The 13960-nt window shown below is 36.3% G+C and overlaps 1 protein-coding gene across 6 annotated transcripts in view; it reads left to right on the top strand.

The window, feature by feature from the left end:
• Positions 1-13960, top strand: part of DPH6 (diphthamine biosynthesis 6) — a 197008-nt gene that overhangs the window by 112460 nt on the left and 70588 nt on the right. The gene's annotated exons all lie outside the window — the stretch shown is intronic.

Here is a 13960-nt window from a genome sequence, read left to right as displayed (position 1 = left end):
GAAATGTTGTCTTTAGTGGAAAGTGCTATATTGAGAACCTGAAGTTGATCTCCTCAGCTGTTAACAAGAAAAAGAACGAGATGGGGTATTCTCATTTTTGAGAACAGGTTGCTCAGCAACCCTTATGATTGAAGTTCTCACTATAGATATATTTGTCCTGTGAGTTTCTACATAAATCTATACAGAGTATGCTCTCTTGCTTTCTCTTTGTTTGTTACTCTTTCTTTTGGATTTTCTAAGATTGCCTACTTCTGTAATGAAGGTCATGTGACACCTCACTGGACAGTACACATTCTGTCACTTTTACCTAAATGGAGTGGACAATAGAATGGATTAGAACCCAGAGAACCTATCTCATTAGAAAGAAAGAGCCGTAAGATATAACCTTGCTGACACCTTTCTTATAGTGTAACTGATACTGTGTATTTTTTTCATTTGTGTGGATGTGTGTTTGCCTCTATGGAGGGGTTAGAGATGGCGTTTAACTGTGTTAAACTTTTGGATGAAGTGTAAAACTGAGCTAATTTGTCTTCATCATTCCAATGGCAAAAGTATAGATCTGATTTTAACATTTATAGCACATAGTTTCTATTGATTACCTAAAATTGTGCAAAGAAAAAGTTATTCTTGAGAACAGTGTTAAGGAATGGTTTATTGAGTGGGACATTATTTCTAAGGACGCAGAAACATAAATGATGTGAGGTAGGTTTCCAAGATTTCTTCCCCGCCTATTTAAAATTTTCAGGAAGGCTTTTAATCAAAAAGTGGGACAATAGGACCTTTCCATAGGGAGAGGGATTCAGCAGAATTCTGTGGCGCATTAGTTATAGAGTGGTCTTAGAAAAGAGTCAGTTCTACATGGATGAATAAAAATGTATTTCTGGGGGCACCTGGGTGGCTCAGTCAGTTAAGCATCTGCCGTCAGCTCAAGTCATAATCCCAGGGTTCTGGGATCAAGTCCTGCATCAGGCTCCCTGCTCAGCAGGAAGCCTGCTTCTCCCTCTCCCTTTGCTGCTCCCCCCTGCTTTTGTGTGCTTGCATACTCTCTCTCTCTGTCAAAAAAATAAATAAAATCTTTAAAAAATGTATTTCTGATAATTGTGTCACATAACCTTGGTCTCTTATAGGCATCAGTGAACTCGTGAAATCTGCACATTAACAGCTTAGTGTTTTAAGAAGTTTCTGGGTTTAGACTTATTTAAAGAACCATGTACACATTGTATTTAAGAACAGTCCTGACTTTTAGAAATACTTTTTTTTAATTGTATGAGTATTACATGAAAATATTCTTGGCACATGTTAAATTTTTATAGATAAAGTTTCCATGTGTTTCTGTTCTCTCCTTTCCCTCCAGCCACTCCCTTTCCCAGAAATATGTACCAGAGTAATAACAGATCATCTTTCTAGATCACACTTTTTTTTTTGGTGTGTATATTTGTATGAGTAGAAATACTATGATTGTTTTATGGGGTTTTTTAATATTACATGAATGGTATTATACTCTGTATGTCAACTCCGGTTGACAACTTGACTTTTTTACTCAGCAGTATGTCTTAGGGATTTTTTCTATGTCAGTAAATGTAGATTTACCTCAAGCAGAGTCCTCAAACAGCTAGTGCCTTAGTAGTCATGAGCCTTAGACTAAAGGCTGCTATGAACCTGATCTAATAAATAACTCATGCCAGAACAAAATCCTAAACTATTTTTTTCCATTTTTTTTTAAATTCCAGGATAGTTAGCATATAGTGTTATATTAGTTTCAGGTGTACAATATAGTCAACTATTCTATACTTACTTAGTGCTCATCAGGATAAGTGTACTCTTAATCCCCTTTACCTATTTTGTCCTACCCCCTACCCCCACCCACCTCCCCTCTGATAACCATCAGTTTGTCCTCTATAGTTAGTAGTCTTTCTTTTAATCTCTTTTTTTTCCTTTGTTCATTTATTTTGTCTCTTAAATTCCACATATGAGTGAAAAATCATATGGTACTTGTCTTTCTATGACTATTTTGCTTAGAATTATATCCTCTAGGCCCATCCATGTTGTTGCAAATGGCAAGAGTTCATTCTTTTTTCTGGCTGAGTAATATTCCATTGTGTGTGTATACTATATATATACAGAATACACACACACACACACATATATGTATATATCTTCATCTGTGGATGGACACTTGGTCTGCTTCCATGATTTGGTTATTGTAAACAATGCTGCAATAAGCAAGGGGTGCATAAATCTTTTCAAATGAGTGTTTTCATATTCTTTGAGTAAATACACAGTAGAGCAATTACTGGATCATATAGTAATTCTACAAAATCCTAAACTATTTAAAGGAATACTATAAAATCTAATACATAGTAATATAAAATTCACAATGCCTTGCATCTAAATTATCAGGCATGCAAAGAAGCAAGAACATTTGATTGATACTGAGAAAATCAATCAGAATAGACCCAGATTTGGAATTAGCTTGCAAGGAAGTTAAAACAGCTCTTATAAGTATGCTCAGTGTGCTCAAAAAAAGTAGAATTATGATTATGACAAGGAAAATAAAAGATATAAAAGGCCCAAATACAGCTTCAAAAATGCATTATCTGAAGTGAACCATGTACAGCAATTAGACATTGCAGAAGAGATGAGTAAACCCAAAGACAAATAGAAACTGTCAAAAATGAAGCATAGAGGGAAAAAAGGGGGACTGAAAATAATTAAGACAACATTAGCGAGCTCTTAGACTGTATCAAGCAACCTAACAAGTGTTAGAGTCTCAGGAGAGGGAATGGAGAAAATATTCGAAGAAATAATGGCCAAAATATTTTCCCAATTTGATGAAAACCATAAATTTACAGATCCAAAATTTCAGTGAACCCCAAACAGAAGAAATATGAAGAAGATCACAAAGCACATCATAACTGAATTGCTGAAAACCAGTGGTAAAGAAAGAGTCCTAAAAGCAGCCAGTGTGAAAGATTAATTTTATACAGTAAGTAAAGATAAAAATGTCAGCAGACTTTGCTTCAGAAGTAACTGGAAGATGATGAAAAGACATCTTTAAAGTGATGTAAACTGGAAAATAATGAAAAGACATCTTTAAAGTGATGAAAATCAATAAAAATCACCAAGAATTTTATGCTCAGTTAAATTTCAAAATGAAGATCAGATGAAGACATTTCAGATGTACAAAGGTTGAGAGAATTCATCACCTGCAGATCTGCATTATAAGTAATATTAAAGAGTTCTTTGGACAGAAGGAAAATAATAATTGATGAAATTTAATCTTATAAAGGATAAAGAGCAGTAAAATAATAAATAGAGTAGATAAATTCTAAATCTATTTTAACTTTTTGAATCTCTTTAACAATGTATTAAATTATTTAAAGCAAAAAAGAAGTGTGTTGTGGGGTTGGTAGCAAATGGGAAGTAAAATATATAATTGCAGTGGCACAAATAACAGAATGGGGAAAGTATAGTGTATAAGATTCTTAAATTATACATGATATTGTATAATATTGTTTGAAGGTAGACTGTGATAACTTAAAGTTGTAAAATGTAAACTATAAAGAAACTATTTTTAAAAAAAACAGTATAGGTAATAGGCCAGTAGTGGAGAAGGAATTGAATTATTGTAAGATAATCCAGAAGAAGACAAGAAAGGATAAAAAAAAAAGAGCATAAAACAGATGAGACAAAGAGAAAACAAAAAGTGAGATGGTAGATTTAGACATAATCATTTTAATAATTATATTAAATGTAAATGATCTCAACACCTCCAAACAAAAGGGAGCAATTTTCAGATTTGAATAAAAAACAAAAAACTAAGGCCCAACAACTATATGCTCTCTATAAGAAATGTGCTTTAATTATAGAAACATACGTTAAAATGGAAAGAATAGAGATATGGTAATACTAATTAAAAGAGTTGAACTGGTTATATTAACATCGGATAAAGTAGTCCTTAGAACAGTGAATATTATTAGGGATAAAGAGAGGCATTTCATCATGATAAGGGGTCAGTTTATCAAGAGAGCATAACAATTTAAAGATTAATATACCAATAACAGGACTTTAAGATATACAACATGAAACTGATACAAAAAGAAATGGACAAATCCATAATTATACATGGAACTTTCAACATCTCTTTTCAGTAATAGTTAAACCAAGTAGACAGAAAATCATTAGGAATATAGGAAGTTTGAACAACACTACCGACCAATTTGACCTACTTGGCACTTATACTCCATCCATTAACAGCAAACTACATAGTCTTTCCAAGTGCACATGGACCATTCACCAAGATAGACCATATTGTGGATCATAAAACAAATCTCAGTATATGTAATTATACTGAAATCAGGCAAAGTATACTCTCTGACCACAGGAATTAGAGAAATATATTTTACTGCTACAAATACACAGAAATGGACAAAAAATATTTTATGGACATAACAATATTAACACTCTCAGAACAGTGGTGTCACGGAAAATTGTAATGGGCAATTGATGCACTAGTTAATTAAAATGACTGGCTAAAAAAAAGAAAAAGATTTAAGGGTTAGTTCAACTAATTAAATGGTTTTCTATAAAAGGAAGTAATGCCAAGACTCTGCTGGAAAGGTTTCTAGGATTAGGAGGTGGGAATGAAATAATGGGGCACAGTGCAAGTACACAACTATATATTTTTTCCTATTTCATGGTTTTTCTTTTGTCTTGCTTGATCTGGTGGCTCCAGGGCTGACTTTAAAGTTACATGTATCAAAGGAAAGTATTATCAATGCACTAAGTACAGTATTAACACCACCAGGTTTGACAGTGCATATTCTTAAAGACTCTTTAAGGTTATGTCATAGCTTCACCTGTGTAGGCAAATTAAGGTCTGTCTGTAAACAGAGGGCCATGTGTCCTGTGATTCTTTATCTGTCAAATTCTATATCAGCCTGGGAGTGACTCCAAGGAGATGTGTTAACAAGGCTGCTGTTTTTACTGGCCCTGTGGATTTATAACACATCTACAGACCCAGAAAGACCAATCATAGGGGAAAGGATATATATGGGTCAAACAGGTAATAAACGGAAATGGAGGGAATCATAGGAGATAGAAAGGCACCTATAAGTGGATTACAATTCCATGGAGGGGTACAATCATGTGACCTCTGTGCCAGGACCTCCGAGCTAGAGAATTTTATGTATCCCTCTCGGATCTGATGCTGACTACTTAACTGATGTCAAGAGAAACTCAGGACCTGTTTTTGCAGAGAAGGGAAGTTGCTGATGTACAAGCTCTACCTAAAGATTCCACCTGGATAATTTGGAGCAACTAAATGACAGAGTGCCACTTGATGACTCAATGTAGGGGTAGTTTATTGCAGTTACCATTCAGTTACTGGTTTAAAGGCAATAGTTACCATTCTGATCATGCTTCTGCTGACTTGATAATTACTAATGAATTATATAGTGGGAGACTCTGAACAGTAGACTTTGTAGGCATAAATCAAAACAGTATGTTGCTAAGACATCTACCTAGGTATAATGGTAAACAGATTTCTGTTGCCTGCCGTAACTTGGTGTAGTCCTTTGAATACAGAATATGTCAGTGAAAGTGGAATTTATTTAAGGAAACACCACCCTTGAGGGAGATAGATTTGGAGGAGATATAATGAATCAATATTACTGATAACTCCTTTGTGGAGTTATGCAAAATACACTTACAGAAAACCTATGACACCCAGGCAGAGCTGTATTTGGTATAATATACCTATTGATGACCTCATTGGACTTCGTTATTTTTGTGTGCAGTTTTCCTAAATTGCACAGATATTACTAATATACTATGGTAATAACCCATGTTGTAGCTTGATTGCTCTTGCCTTCTCTGTGCCAGATGTTCTGCAGGGATTTGGGGTACTATATCAGACCAAAATAACGCTCCTGAAAGCTCATCGTGATGAAGAGGACTTGCTAGTCCAAATAGAGACACTAGAGGGAGCCCTCTTCCAGGAGACTGGCTGCATCTAGAAATGGCCCTGGAGGGACAACAAAGCTTTAAATGACTGGACTAATAAGAGTACTTACTTTAATGGAACATCATATCCGTCAACAGTGCAGGAAGATGACTTGTATCCTTGCCCAGGAAAGACTATTTAATATTCTAATCATTATGGCATTTGATGTTTTTAAAGATCAATGATCAGGAGTATCAGAAGCCACGCTAAGGATGCCAACTATGGAAATACTGTGGTTGGTCTAGATTATGGTGGGACATTACTGGACAGTGTGGCCTTTATGCTTGTTTTCTAATGGCCAAGGTACGAGAGATATAAAGGGGATTTGTCCTTCCCATGGTACATTGGTTGAGATTGGACGGATAACGGAATGACACTGTGTTGTCCTGAAGAGAGCTTCTTGCATAATGACATCTGGAATCCAATGACTATTAAAGCCTGTACTGTGATGTCTGGGATATAGTTATATTCTCAAACCAGATGGAATCAAGAATTTATTGAACAGTATGCTCTGGTCACCACCCCAGTCACTGTGAATGTGAATGTGCATGAGAAGAGTTGTTTTTGTTGGACAAGAAATGGAGAACATTGCTATGATTCTAATTGACCTCACATGCTAATCTGGGCCGCAGTATATCCACTGTGACAGGGAAGGACATGCTCCTGGACCTCTCCCTGATGTGTTGTGTTTTTTCATTGCTGCATGGTTAGAGTTTTCTGAGCTAATTTAAAAGAAACTTGGGACCTAGACTAAAACACAAGCATTACAATGTAATGTATGACTGAACGGTGAGAACTCCAGAGGGATTTACTTCTCTGGAGGTATATGTTTGTATTTCAAGATGGGGGGATGAGGCCAGGATCTTGGAGATGTTTATTACCCCCAGAGAGATTTTTTTTTTTTTTTTTTGCATTCTAAAGTGTGAAGACACAAGTCTTTTCCTTTGTATTTTCAAGGAAACTCCAAAGGGAAGGGGAAACAACGGTCTCCTTTTTCCTAAGTAAACATGCAGATTTATTTTTTGGGGATTCCTTACCTTCTGTAGATGCAATTACTTGAAAGATTACATCTCATTCTCATCACCTTGCTCCTGGGGTAAGAGCTGGCGCAGAGAAGAGCCAGAATGGTATTATCTACTTACTATATGTAAGTAGTAATAATCATCTGTTCTGCTCCAGGAAACTCATGTTAGCATTCAGCATATTAATAAATATAGATATTAAAAATTTAGCAATATATGAAACAATCTCAGAATAACAATGCTGCTACTACTACCACCGATATGATTGTTGAGAATAGCTAAAAAGAACTTTTTACATTCATTTTTTTTGGATTTCCCCTACCATTTTTTTGAGTTCTAGATCTATTTATTCTGAGCATAAAGCTATTATATACTGTACACTATTTTTTAACAGTTTTGGAGATATAATTAACATATCTAATCCACACATTTAAAGTGTACAATTCAGTGTTTTCTAGTATATTCACATGATGGTGCAATTACCACCATAATCAGCAGAAAGAAACTTGTATGCATTAGCAGTCATTTCCCATTTTCCCCAACCTTCCCTTCACATCTGTAGTCCTAGGCCCCACAAAGCTACTTTGCATCTTTATAGATTTGCCTATTCTATATCTTCATATATTTGCCTATTTCATGTGAATGGACTCCTAAAATATGTGGTCTTTTGTGACTGGGTTCTTTCACTTGGAATAGTATTTTCAAGATTCATCTATATTATACCATGAATCAGTATTTGATTTCTTTTTATTGGCATGTAATATTTTGTAATGAATTATCTTTTACATATATTGCTTTATTCATTTTGCTGTTACTCTGTTTAGGAATTTTGCATATATGTTCCTAAGAGGGATTGACCTATAATTTTTTTTCTAGTAATGACAGGTGTGAATAATGTTACACTGGCTTCATAAAGCTTTGTAGTTGTTTCTTTTTTATTATCTGAAAGTTTTTCTGTAGGATTGGTATTAATGTTTTCTTCAGTGTTTTGAAGTACTCATTGCTTAAGCCATCTGGACATGGAGCTATCTTTTGGGGAAGTTTTCAATTAGAAATTCAATTTCTTTGTTAGATTGACTGTTTAGGTTTTCTGTTTCTTATTTCAGCTTGATAAATTTTGTTTTTCCCAGAATTTTTCCATTTCTTCTAAGTTGTGAAAATAATAGGTATAAAGTAATTCCTAATGTCTTCTCATTGTCCTGTCATCTGTAGGATCAGTAGTGATGTCTTTTTCATTCCAATTGGTAATTTGTTCTTTTCCTTGCCTATATCAGTCTTATAGGGGTTTATCAATTTTATTAGTCTTTTGATTTTGTTGGTTTTCTGTATTACATATTGGTATTCTATTTTATTCCTTTCTATCTTTATTATTCCTTCCCTTGTACTCTTTTTGGATTTAAATTGCTGTTCATCATTTCTAACTTCTTTTTTTTAACTGCGATATAATTGACATAAACAACATTATACTAGTTTCAGGTGTACAACATAATAATACGTTAAATTTTTTTTATTGCTATGTGAATCACCATATATTACATCATTATTTTGAGATGTAGTATTCCATGATTCATTGTTTGTGCATAACACCCAGTACTCCATGCAGAACGTGCCCTCTTTAATACCCATCACCAGGCTAACCAATCCCCCTACCCCCCTCCCCTCTAGAACCCTCAGTTTGTTTTTCAGAGTCCATCGTCTCTCATGGTTTGTCTCCCCCTCCGATTTACCCCCCTTCATTCTTCCCCTCCTTCTATCTTCTTTTTTTTTTCCTTAACATATATTGCATTATTTTTCAGAGGTACAGACCTGTGATTCAACAGTCTTGCACAATTTACAGCACTCACTATATCACATACCCTCCCCAATGTCTATCACCCAGCCACCCCATCGCTCCCACCCCCCACCACTCCAGCAACCCTGTTTGTTTCCTGATATTAAGAATTCCTTATATCAGTGAGGTCATATGATACATGTCCTTCTCTGATTGACTTATTTCACTCAGCATAACACCCTCCACTTCCATCCACGTCGTTGCAAATGGCAAGATCTCATTCCTTTTGATGGCTGCATAATGTTCCATTGTGTATATATACCACATCTTCTTTATCCATTCATCTGTCGATGGACATCTTGGCTCTTTCCACAGTTTGGCTATTGTGGACATTCCTGCTATAAACATTGGGGTGCACGTACCGCTTCGGATCCCTACATTTGTATCTTTGTGGTAAATACCCCATACTGCAATTGCTGGATCGTATGGTAGCTCTATTTTCAACTGTTTTAGGAACCTCCATACTGTTTCCCAGAGTGGTTGCACCAGCTTGCATTCCCACCAATAGTGTAGGAGGGTTCCCCTTTCTCCGCATCCCCGCCAACATCTGTCGTTTCCTGACTTGTTAATTTCAGTCATTCTGACTGGTGTGAGGTGGTATCTCATTGAGGTTTTGATTTGGATTTCCCTGATGCCGAGCGATGTTGAGCACTTTTTCATGTGTCTGTTGGCCATTTGGATGTCTTCTTTGGAAAAATGTCTGTTCATGTCTTCTCCCCATTTCTTGATTGGATTATTTGTTCTTTGGGTGTTGAGTTGGATAAGTTCTTTATAAATTTTGGATGTTAGCCCTTTATCTGATATATCATTAGCAAATATCTTCTCCCATTCTGTCGATTGTCTTTTGGTTTTGTTGACTGCTTCTTTTGCTGTGCAGAAGCTTTTTATCTTGATGAAATCCCAATAGTTCATTTTTGCCCTGGCTTCCCTTGTCTTTGGCGATGTTTCTAGGAAGAAGTTGCTGCAGCTGAGGTCGAAGAGATTGCTGCCTGTGTTCTCCTTTAGGATTTTGATGGACTCCTTTCTCACATGTAGGTCTTTCAACCATTTGGAGTCTATTTTTGTGTGTGCTATAAGGAAATGGTCCAGTTTCATTCTTCTGCATGTGGCTGTCCAATTTTCCCAACACCATTTGTTGAAGAGACCGTCTTTTTTCCATTGGACATTCTTTCCTGCTTTGTCAAAGATTAATTGACCATAGAGTTGAGGGTCCATTTCTGGGCTCTCTGTTCTGTTCCATTGATCTATGTGTCTGTTTTTGTGCCAGTACCATACTGTCTTGATGATGACAGCTTTGTAATAGGCTGGAAGTCCGGAATTGTGATGCCAGCAGCTTTGCTTTTCTTTTTCAACATTCCTCTGGCTATTCGGGGTCTCTTCTGGTTCCATACAAATTTTAGGATGATTTGTTCCATTTCCTTGAAAAAACTGGATGCTATTTTGATGGGGATTGCATTGAATGTGTAGATTGCTCTAGGTAGCATTGACATCTTCACAATGTTTGTTCTTCCAATCCATGAGCAAGGAACGTTTTTCCATTTCTTTGTGTCTTCCTCAACTTCTCTCATGAGTATTTTATAGATTTCTAAGTACAGATTCTTTGCCTCTTTGGTTTGATTTATTCCTAGGTATCTTATGGTTTTGGGTGCAGTTGTAAATGGGATTGACTCCTTGATTTGCCTCTCTTCTGTCTTGTTGTTGGTGTATAGGAATGCCACTGATTTCTGTGCATTGATTTTATATCCTGCCACTTGACTGAATTCCTGTATGAGTTCTAGCAGTTTTGGGGTGGAGTCTTTTGGGTTTTCCACATACAGTATCATATCATCTGCAAAGAGTGAGAGTTTGACTTCCTCTTTGCCGATTTGGATGCCTTTGATTTCTTTTTGTTGTCTGATTGCTGTGGCTAGGACTTCTAATACTATGTTGAATAGCAGTGGTGAGTGTGGACATCCCTGCCGCGTTCCTGACCTTAGAGGGACAGCTCTCAGCTTTTCCCCATTGAGAATGATATTCACTGTAGGTTTTTCATAGATGGCTTTTATGATATTGAGGTATGTACCCTCTATCCCTGTACTCTGAAGAGTTTTGATCAAGAAAGGATGCTGTACTTTGTCAAATGCTTTTTCTGCATCTATTGAGAGGATCATATGATTCTTGTTCTTTCTTTTGTTAATATATTGTATCACGTTGATTGATTTGTGGATGTTGAACCAACCTTGCATCCCAGGGATAAATCCCACTTGGTCATGGTGAATAATCCTTTTAATGTACTGTTGGATCCTGCTGGCTAGTATTTTGGTGAGAATTTTTGCATCCATGTTCATCAAGGATATTGGTCTGTAATTCTCCTTTTTGATGGGGTCTTTTTCTGGTTTTGGGATCAAGGTAATGGTGGCCTCATAAAATGAGTTTGGAAGTTTTCCTTCCATTTCTATTTTTTGGAACAGTTTCAGGAGAATAGGTATTAATTCTTCTTTAAATGTTTGGTAGAATCCCCCTGGGAAGTCATCTGGCCCTGGGCTTTTGTTTGTTGGGAGATTTTTGATGACTGCTTCAATTTCCTTAGTGGTTATAGGTCTGTTCAGGTTTTCTATTTCTTCCTGGTTCAATTTTGGTAGTTGATACATCTCTAGGAATGCATCCATTTCTTCCAGGTTATGTAAGTTGCTGGCATAGAGTTGTTCATATGTTCTTATAATTGTTTGTATTTCTTTGGTGTTGGTTGTGATCTCTCCTCTTTCATTCATGATTTTGTTGATTTGGGTCATTTCTCTTTTCTTTTTGATAAGTCTGGCCAGGGAGTTATCAATCTTGTTAATTCTTTCAAAGAACCAGCTGCTAGTTTCATTGATCTGTTCTACTGTTCTTTTGGTTTCTGTTTCATTGATTTCTGCTCTGATGTTTATTACTTCTCTTCTCCTGCTGGGTTTAGGCTTTATTTGCTGGTTTTTCTCTAGCTCCTTTAGGTGTAGGGTTAGGTTGTGTATTTGAGATCTTTCTTTTTTCTTGAGAAAGGCTTGTATTGCTATATACTTTCCTCTCAGGACTACCGTTGCTGTATCCCAAAGATTTTGAACTGTTGTGCTTTCATTTTCATTGGTTTCCATGAATTTTTTTAATTCTTCTTTAATTTCCTGGTTGACCCATTCATTCTTTAGTAGGATGCTCTTTAGCCTCCATGTATTTGAGTTCTTTCCAACTTTCCTCTTGTGATTGAGTTCTAGTTTCAAAGCATTGTGGTCTGAAAATATACAGGGAATGATCTCAATCTTTTGGTACCGGTTGAGACCTGATTTGTGATCTAGGATGGGATCTATTCTGGAGAATGTTCCATGGGCACTAGAGAAGAATGTATATTCCGTTGCTTTGGAATGGAATGTTCTGAATATGTCTGTGAAGTCCATTTGGTCCAGTGTGTCATTTCAAGTCTTTATTTCCTTGTTGATCTTTTGCTTAGATGATCTGTCCATTTCAGTCAGGGGGGTGTTAAAGTCCCCCACTATTATTGTATTGTTGTCAATGTGTTTCTTTGCTTTTGTTATCAATTGTCTTATATAATTGGCTGCTCCCATGTTAGGGGCATAGATATTTACAATTGTTAGGTCTTCTTGTTGGAGATACCCTTTAAGTAGGATATAGTGTCCTTCCTCATCTCTTATTACAGTCTTTGTTTTAAAATCTAATTTGTCTGATAAAAGGATTGCCACCCCAGGTTTCTTTTGTTGTCCATTAGCATGGTAAATGGTTTTCCACCCCCTCACTTTCAATGTGGGGGTGCCTTTGGGTCTAAAATGAGTCTCTTGCAGACAGCATATCGATGGGTCTTGTTTTTTAATCCAATCTGATAGCCTGTGTCTTTTGATTGGGGCATTTAGCCCATTTACATTCAGGGTAACTATTGAAAGATATGAATTTCGTGCCATTGTATTGCCTGTAAGGTGACTGTTACTGTATATCGTCTGTGTTCCTTTCTGGTCTATGTTGCTTTTAGGCTCTCTCTTTGCTTAGAGGACCCCTTTCAATATTTCTTGGAGGGCTGGTTTTGTGTTTGCAAATTCCTTTAGTTTTTGTTTGTCCTGGAAGATTTTTATCTCTCCTTGTATTTTCAATGAGAGCCTAGCTGGATATAGTATTCTTGGCTGCATATTTTTCTCATTTAGTGCTCTGAATATATCAATGAAGTCCTTTCTGGCCTGCCAGGTGTCTGTGGATAGGTCTGTTGCCAATCTAATGTTTCTACCATTATAAGTTACATATCTCTTCTCCCGAGCTGTTCAAGATTTTCTCTTTGTCTCTGAGACTCGTAAGTTTTACTATTAGATGTCAGGGTGTTGACCTATTTTTATTGATTTTGAGAGGGGTTCTCTGTGCCTCCTGGATTTTGATGCCTGTTTCCTTCCCCACAATAGGGAAATTCTCTGCTATATTTTGCTCCAATATACCTTCTGCCCCTCTCTCTCCTTCTTCTGTGATCCCAATTATTCTAATGTTGTTTCATCTTATTGTATTGCTTATCTCTCTCGAATTCTGCCCTCATGATCCAGTAATTGTTTATCTCTCTTTTTCTCAGCTTCTTTATTTTCCATCATTTGGTCTTCAATATTGCTGATTCTCTCTTCTGCCTCATTTATCCTAGCAGTTAGTGCCCCCGTTTTTGATTGCACCTCATTAAAAGCCTTTTTGATTTCGACTTGGTTAGATTTTAGTTCTCTTATTTCTCCAGAAACGGCTTCTCTAATAACTTCCCCGCTTTTTTCAAGCCCAGCTAGTATCTCTAAAGTCATGATTCTGAACCCTAGGTCCGACATCGCACTAATGTCTGTATTGAGTAGGTCCCTGGCAGACGGTACTACCTCTTGTTCTTTTTTTGAGGTGATTTTTTTCCATCTTGTCATTTTGTCCACAGGAGAATAGATGAATGAGAGAACAAAATGCTAACAGGTTAACAACATCCCCAGAAAATATACTCTAATCAAATCAGAAAAGACCTGAAACCAGGGGAAAAGAGAGGTAAAGAAAGAGAAAAGAAAGAGGGAAAAAAAGAAAAAGATAAAAACAAAAACAGAACAAAACAAAAAAAAAACAGAATATGATCAAATA

Source organism: Zalophus californianus, chromosome 6 (assembly GCF_009762305.2).
Source record: "Zalophus californianus isolate mZalCal1 chromosome 6, mZalCal1.pri.v2, whole genome shotgun sequence".
Taxonomy (NCBI): domain Eukaryota; kingdom Metazoa; phylum Chordata; class Mammalia; order Carnivora; family Otariidae; genus Zalophus; species Zalophus californianus.
The sequence above is the reverse complement of the archived record's forward strand: the minus strand, read 5'-3'. Positions and strand labels throughout refer to the sequence as shown.